The sequence below is a fragment of the Lynx canadensis genome, chromosome E2 (genome assembly GCF_007474595.2).
Source record: "Lynx canadensis isolate LIC74 chromosome E2, mLynCan4.pri.v2, whole genome shotgun sequence".
NCBI lineage: Eukaryota > Metazoa > Chordata > Mammalia > Carnivora > Felidae > Lynx > Lynx canadensis.
Window position 1 is genome coordinate 55274565 of NC_044317.1, and position 7918 is coordinate 55282482.

At 41.8% G+C, this 7918-nt stretch overlaps 1 pseudogene; it reads right to left on the minus strand.

The window, feature by feature from the left end:
• Window positions 1-3524: 3524 nt before the first annotated feature.
• LOC115502175 lies at window positions 3525-4550 on the minus strand (annotated as a pseudogene).
• Between the last annotated feature and the right edge of the window lie 3368 nt (window positions 4551-7918).

Here is a 7918-nt window from a genome sequence, read left to right on the forward strand (position 1 = left end):
TGAAGTACAGTTTATATAGGTTTTCTTCTGTGTCTTGTGCTTTTGCTGTCATGTCTATGAAACCACGATCAAATCTGAAATCATCACGATGGACCTTTATATTTTCTTTTGACGTTCATAGATTTAGCTCTTATATTTTACCATGTTTGCCCATCACCTCTCCATTGCCATTATTCCCTTTGTTACCATTACACCCTATATACCTTTTCCACCCAGATCCTAATAACTAACTCTCTTACTCTTAACTTCCCTGCATACTTAATCCCCTCATAATCTTAAACCTGGCCTTGCACTTTAACTCCTGAGCAGCATTGAACACCCTTTTGCCTTTTATCCTCTTCCTGCGTGTTGTCTGTACCCCACGCCTCCAGGTCCTCACATCACCCTGCTATCCTGTTCTCCCACTTCCTGTGTGCCTCCTTCTTATCCTACTATATCACATACCCACATGCTGTCACTTTCCAAACTCTACAGTTGTAAACATTAGCCACTGGTTGTTTCCAATGAAGGCCCACAGGTAGGAGTGTTCGCAGAGATCAGATCAGAGATCTGTGTCAGATCAAAGAGAGACAAACCATGAGATGTATATTTCCAGCAAGCTAACAGATAAGTTAAACAGTGAAAATTTTCTGGGATTGGGCTTTTGAGGAGTTCCAGAGACATTCTTGCCCCCTCCAGTGGCTGCTAGTTTGCTGATTTTCAGTGTTACTCTAGTTGCTAGGTGGTGGTTTTTCAAGACTACCATGGAGCTGAAGAGATGAGGTTAGGGTTTGGACAAGTTACCGTGCCAGAAACCTCAGTGTGGTTTGATGGTGGATTTAATCAGCTGGTCAGCAAGGGGGAGATGATTAGCTTCTAACCAGGGCCTCCCAACTGGGAGGCTCAAGACAGCACACAAAAAATTATATCAGTATCCCCACGGTTCAGCATAGCTGATTTGAACCTTGGGGAGCCAACTTGATCTCTCTGCTCATCTCTGGACATCCATTTATTTCACTTCTTTTCTCCCATCATGAAAACATTGCGCTTGGGGTAACTCTGTCTATTCTACACATGACCCAGATATCAGCGGGGGTCTAACTTTATCCTTTGGAGATCTCAAGTTTTACCTGACCAGTTCTATAACCTTGAAAGGCTAAAGGTTTCCCAGGAATTTGTGCTTATTTCCAGGAGTTTACATTATCAGGATCTTCTGTGTTCTCACCTCAACCTTCCCCATAAATGTAGACAGTGCTGTGTATAAGGACAGGCATCAAAGTGAAGACTCCAGTGAACATTCCCAAAAGAATCCACTTACACAGAAAAACATCTGTGACCTGTGTGGATTTTAAAAAGACATTGTAAAAATGAGAGAAAGGTACTATGGTACACTATGGCAAATAATTGATACCTTTTAACTGAAAAAAATGTTAATGTTTATTCATTTTTGAGAGACAGAGACACAGCGTGAGTGGGAGAGGGGCAGTGAGAGAGGGAGACACAGAATCAGAGGCCGTCAGCATAGAGCCTGACACAGGGCTCGAACCCATGAACTGCAAGATCATGACCTGAGGTGAAGTTGGGCGCTTGACCAGCTGAGCCACCCAGGTGCTCAGTATCATCTTTTAGTAGTTGTTTTTCTTCCATGGTCCTTCCGGGCTGCTCTGCCTAGGAGGTGTCTTGGTCTTTGCCCTCTTCCTATGCATTGCTGGTCCTGCTCTTCTCTCTGCCATGTCATCAGCCTGCCCAAACAACCTACATTCTTCTACATTTGGATAGGGATCAGTTGGCTCTTTCAAGTCTCTGTCCTGACCTGAACACCTAAATTTATTGTGATTTAGAGAGTAGGTAAGCTTTTGCTTCAGTATAATCCAACTTTTAAAGAGTTCTATCTATTTATCTTCTATCATCTATGTGTTTCTCTCTGGATCTATCTTTTGTTTGTTTTGGGTGACAGCTATGGTTATTTCAGGAATAGTGAGTGTTTGAGATTAGCCTGCAACTCATTTTTGTCCCATTCCATTCCATTCCATTCCATTTTGTATATATAGAGGGACTGTGAGCAGGGGAGAGGGTACAGAGAGAGGGAAAGAGAATCTTAAACAGGTTCCAAGCTCAGCACAGAGCCTGACATGGGCTTCGATCCTATGACACTGGGATCATCACCCGAGCCGAAATCAAGTGTTGGACACTCAACTGACTGAGCCACCCAGGCACCCCTGGCCTGTAACTCTTATAGCTACTGGCAAAAAATGTGAGATTTACAGATGAAAACAAAACACTTTATTGCTCAAGGCACAGCAGGCAGCATGAACATCCTGATAGCAAGTTTCTCTTGGCTCCCTTCCTTGTCCTGACCTTATTCCAATCATGGTGATGCTGAGGGGCCCAGATGAGTGCTACACATGCAGTGTGTTTGCATCACAACCGTGGAGGCCTGAGTACAGCAAAATGAGATCTTTTAAAGAGAACTGCTAACACACCTGTTGTACTCTTTTTCCATGAGGAAGACATTATCTTTGTTCCCTGTACAGCAAATAAGTCAGCCTAATGTTCCAGAGAGTGACACGGTCCCTGTCTTCCAAGGACCTTTTCTAAACACACATAAAGAAACGGTCTAGAGGAAAAGCTGTCCATACTTCTGTTCATAAGACGTGAACATAATGAGAAACCCATGGTAGACCTGTCTTCCAACAATATCCAGCAGTCATTTCTGGACTGTATTAGCTCCTGGCAGAATTTCCCATGAATTTATCACTCGTTCAAGTGCTCTGATTAATCAGGACAAGGCTGTTGCCAACATTGAGGCTGGAGCTCTCTGTTGTCCAGCAAGAGAGTGGATGCAGAATTGAATACGAGAGAGGCTAATGTCAGGGAAGAGACAACAGCCCTGAGTAAGGGTCTTTGCTCCGTATTTATTAGGATCAAAGAACTTATAAACGTGACGGACATGCAGAAAGAGACAATAAAACAGTGGTCATTAACTCATGTGTGTGAGAGAAAGGGGGTTTTGAAGGTATTTGGTGTTAGGAGTTAGGGTCAAGACAAATCAAAGTCCTGGCATTGAGTAGACGGGCTGTTGATTGCAGGCACCAGGCACCTTGTCTGTTTATCTTATATTTTCTAGGGGCTAAGATAGGGCATGCTACCTCAGGGTGAACAAGGTATTTTTCTCACTAATTAGCTCTGCTGCAGTGGCTTTCTGAATATTCCTGGTCTCAGATGCTTTTGTCCTGTGACAGCGGCTTCCTCTCTCTGCTTTGTTCTATGCTGGGGGCACTTTTGCCCTCTGGTGGCTTTCCATCCTAAGCCTTGTTAACCCATTGGTGCAAGCTCAGAGAATTCTTAAACTTATTCGCCACATGAAGCTACCCTGATTCATTCACCTTGACTATGCTTATGTAGTGTCCACATTCAGGCATCTGAGGATCCCAAATACTTACAGGCTCCACCTTAGAAAGATATGTGTCTTCTCTTTAGGATTCTGTATTGCCTTTTTGTGTCTGATGAGAATAAACAATTGAGTTTTATGCAAAACATAGCATTTACATTTTTCTGGTAAGAGTAGGGGATTTTGTGTTTCTTACCCTCACAAAGCAGATGCCAGTTATAGTAGGAACTCGTCTCATAAGCAGAAAGGGGCTGACAGTTGGAAAACATATAGAAGTTAGGGCAGAGGTGTTTACTAACCACCATGTAGGATTATAACTAAAAGCAATATAAACATGAGAGATAGAGGATATGATGTAAAAAGACACAAAGGTGCTCACCAGGATGTGGGTGCTCTGGGTGGCTCTGGACTTAGCAGAGGATCTGGGGGAGACATTAGTGGTTCGAATGTGCTGGACCCGCTGCTTATGTCTGTGCAGGAAGAAAATCATGGAGTCACTGGCCCAGATTGTGAGCCCACACAAGGAAGTTTCAGGAAACACTATCAACACTGCATATACGGAAACTGTGATTATCTCATGATTGAATGTAGAACGGTATCCAAAATCCCTTTTCTTTGTGATGTTCTGCTCCTCCGTTTCCCAGACACATACAACGCATACAGAAGAATGATAAAATTTGCTATCAGGCACATGATCCAACAGAGGGAAATGGAGAAGCCAATGTACTTTGGGGCTTTGACTTTAAGCTCCTTGAAACAGGAGTTCATGGGGCTGATCATGATGGTCTGGAAGACACTCAAGAGGCAGGTGCTGCTAATGAACACCCTCCTGCCCACTTTCTGAACTTATGAAAGAAGTTTACATCCCAAATAATCGAAGAAATATTTCAATCCCAGAGCTGCCAATGCATGGGCAGCTCCTTTAGAGAGAATGCCCACGGAGTTGGATACAATCAGGTGCTTCAGAACCAATTCTGTGGGTCTCAACCTGCCTTCAGTGTGGTATTAGATAATGGTGAAGAAGAGAGACATTGCCCAGGATTCCAACTATTGTCTGTGATAAGAATAGTATTACTATTGCCAAATCCCTAGAAGCTATTTTGCCATTCAACACATTTTCCTTTATATTAGAGCAACAGTCATTCCTGTGAACAAAAAGACTCATTGAAAATGTTGACATCAAGAGCAACTTTGGTGGTTTGCTCCTGTGGGATTGCCAGAGACTTAAAGAGGCAGGAGGAGGCAGGAGAGAAGTACCAGGATATTCCATGGAAAAGTCAGCTTAGTATATGCTTAATACAACATTTTCAGAAAACTGAAATTTGCTATCTACATTGGAAAAAGCACAATGTGAATCATTAGATACATCATGGGATAAATCAATTCTGAATCTATTACTGATTTAAATATTAAAGAGAAAATGTGAAGCCTGTCATTACTTGAGCTGATCAGAATGGCTGGAGATGCTTAGGAGGCCAGTGGTGCCATTGGAAATGCTCTGTTAACATTGCGTGGATAGAAAACAAAGTTACATTCCGAAGCATTGAGGAAGTGTTTCGCTGTTTTTATCTTCGAATACCTTTAAGGAGAATGGTCAGAAAGTGGGTGCCAACAGGTACTTGCAGATCAGAACCGTGGACCTGAATCTGTAATGAAGGTGGAAAAGGAAAAGATGGCAGTAAGGAAGAGGGAAAGAGCCCGGAATCCCTGTATGGTCTGTGCTAAGTGGACCATTCCTATTGGCAAATGCTTTGATGCCAATCAGTCAGTTCCCAGTGACTGATCATCATCTTGAGAGCTTGAAGAGCCTCCCTGAGCACTCATCGTGTGGACAATATTAATCATATCAAATAAAGTCCAAGATTTTCATTGAGAAATAATTAAGTTTTTGTGGTTATTGTTAAGGAGATTCCAAGAGTTCAAGTTAAAATATTTATACAGCATTACTTTGCATGAATCGTCCTATCATGCTGTACCTCTGGTATTTTGGTAGGTCTTAATACCTGAATGAGGTACGCATTGGCATTGCATAATTTTCATTGTACAGAAAATGAGAATTTTGGTACACAGAGGTTGAGCAATCGAGCGATCTGTCTAAATTCACCCCAGAGTGGGGGCCAGAAGTTGACAGTGAAGTTTTCATAGACTGTGCTCTGACCACTGTGCTCACTAACCAACTATGTCAGCTGTGCCTTGACATAATTCACCTCTCTCTTTAGGTTTAGACCTTGATATTGTAGTTTACATCGTTGGGAGTTTTGTTTGTAACAGGTTTCCATTTCTATTTAATTACTTGTTGTATAATTCAATGTGACATATGAATGAAGTTTTGAGGATTCTACTAAAACACAGATCCATTAATCACAGCATCATCCTAAAGTAACCTGCCCTTGCACAAGTTGGATTTTATCAACACAAGATTGTGTCACTCTTAACTTTGGCAGCAGAAAGCCTTGTTTGCTGTCCTGCTGGAGCACAGATACAATGGACATTAGGGAACAATGTCACTTTGTTCCTAAATCACGATGCATGAAACACTAATATGTGATAAAACATGGCAGGCCGGACACCAAATAATTACTTATTTCAGATCACATACTCCTTAGTTTTTAATGCACAAGTTAGTGTAACTATTAGCTATGGGGCAGGATTTGTGCAGTGCGGTAAACTACAAGAGACATACATAACACGGAATGTGACATTTTATGCACAGTAGAAGTTGATCATAGTGAAGTGAGTAGTGAGCTTGAGATTGAGGTTAGAATATAGTTAAATCAGAGAGAATAATATACATGCATTAGGTCCTCCCAAGTGTTTTCTGAAACCATAATGAGTGAATTCACTTTTCCCCAAATGCTGCTTCCCTAACTTGAAGCAGGAAAGCAGTCTCATGGTAACCTTTAGAGCACCGAAAGTGCACGTTTTCAGTAGAGACACAATAACTGTTTCAAGTGTCTCACAAACCCAGAACTAGAGTTTTACAACACACTTTCTTTATTCCAGAAATAAATTCAGATACATGGTTTCTGCACAAAGTGAGGTTATCCTGATAGTTCTGTTGTACTCTTTATTATAAGCATGAAGGCATTATAAGTACATCTCTCATAATACAGTGAATGTAGCCCATGGTTTTTGTAAGGGAATGTGAACAGCACATCAGTTTCTTAACTACAGTGTTTGAGCAGCTATGAAAACCCATTTTATTATCACTAGTATCATTCACCAACGATCATTCTTGGTAAGAATTTCATTACATTATATTAGGAGGGATCAGGAATGGGTGTAGGGACTAGGACACCCATGTCTTCACTTTCTCAGTTCCTTACTGAGGAATTATTCCTCCCCCTCCTCTAGATCAGCCATTGGATCTGTTTCTACCCCAGAAGAATCCTTTTGGTCACACAAGTACTTATTCAGATTTCATTTCCTAAGAACTCTGCCTCTTAGACTGAAATACAAATATTCACTGGAATCTTTCCTGTTGTCAGGACAGTTGGTTCTGTGTGGAGGTCACGACAGCCAGTTGATGTCTGCAAGAGGCAGCCAGACTCAGACAAAGGTTTGTGAATTTGTGACCTCACCTCCCCTGAAAGTGCAATGACCATTTCTCCTATAGACACAGTTACAGTTCAGGCTTGTGGAGCTGAGAATCTTCATGAAAAAACATTTTCCCAGTTGGTACTTATCAGGACCAATTAAAGTTCCTTTTGAATATCTTCAAATCGGCCCTTTTATTTTTTCATGATCTCTAAAGGCTGACAGGTTCTCCTGGGAAAGAGAGAGGAAATCCTGAGGTCTGACTCACGGGAGACAGCAAAACAGGTGTATCTCACTGGATTCACTTCTTCCTTCAGAAGTTCTCTACCCCAAATCAAATTGAGTGGTAATCTTCAACCCCTGAGCTGCATCATTTTTGAAGTATTCAAGATAAGTGATCTCAGAGAAAGTAACTAAAAACAGTGTCCAGTGACAGAAGAGTAAAAGTGAAAACTTGACATGAGTCATTTGTCTTAGAAATGATTGGACTCATTAGTAGAGCTAAATACAAGTTGACCTGGAAATGATGATAGAGAAATTTTATAGAAAAATAGTGTCTCAATCCCAACTGTGTGAGGAAGTCCAAACAAACCAACAATCCATCGAGACAGATGTCCATGAAATGTCTGTCACAAGTGAAAGCACCAGTTTAACAGGCAGATTGTACCATTCTTTGAGCGATCAGAGAAGCCAGTGCTACTTCCTTAGTTCAGCTGCAGTGAATGGTTAGCAGAGTTCTCTAGACATACGCTGAAATTTCGTTAGGGAGCATTCACTGAGTATGTAATGAGTGAAGAAACCTAAAGTTAAGAGCCAAAATAGATTCTTGAGGCTTTCCAATAGAGAAGTCACCATTTGGCCTATGTCTACCACCCCTTCCCCCTGAGCATTTCATTCCAGCTGAGAAGTTAGAGGGACCACGGTCCACACAAGACCACACTCACAGCTGACACCAGCAGCAGGTTTGGAGGTTCCCCAAACCTCACTCAGTTTCCATAGGTCTCTAGAGGG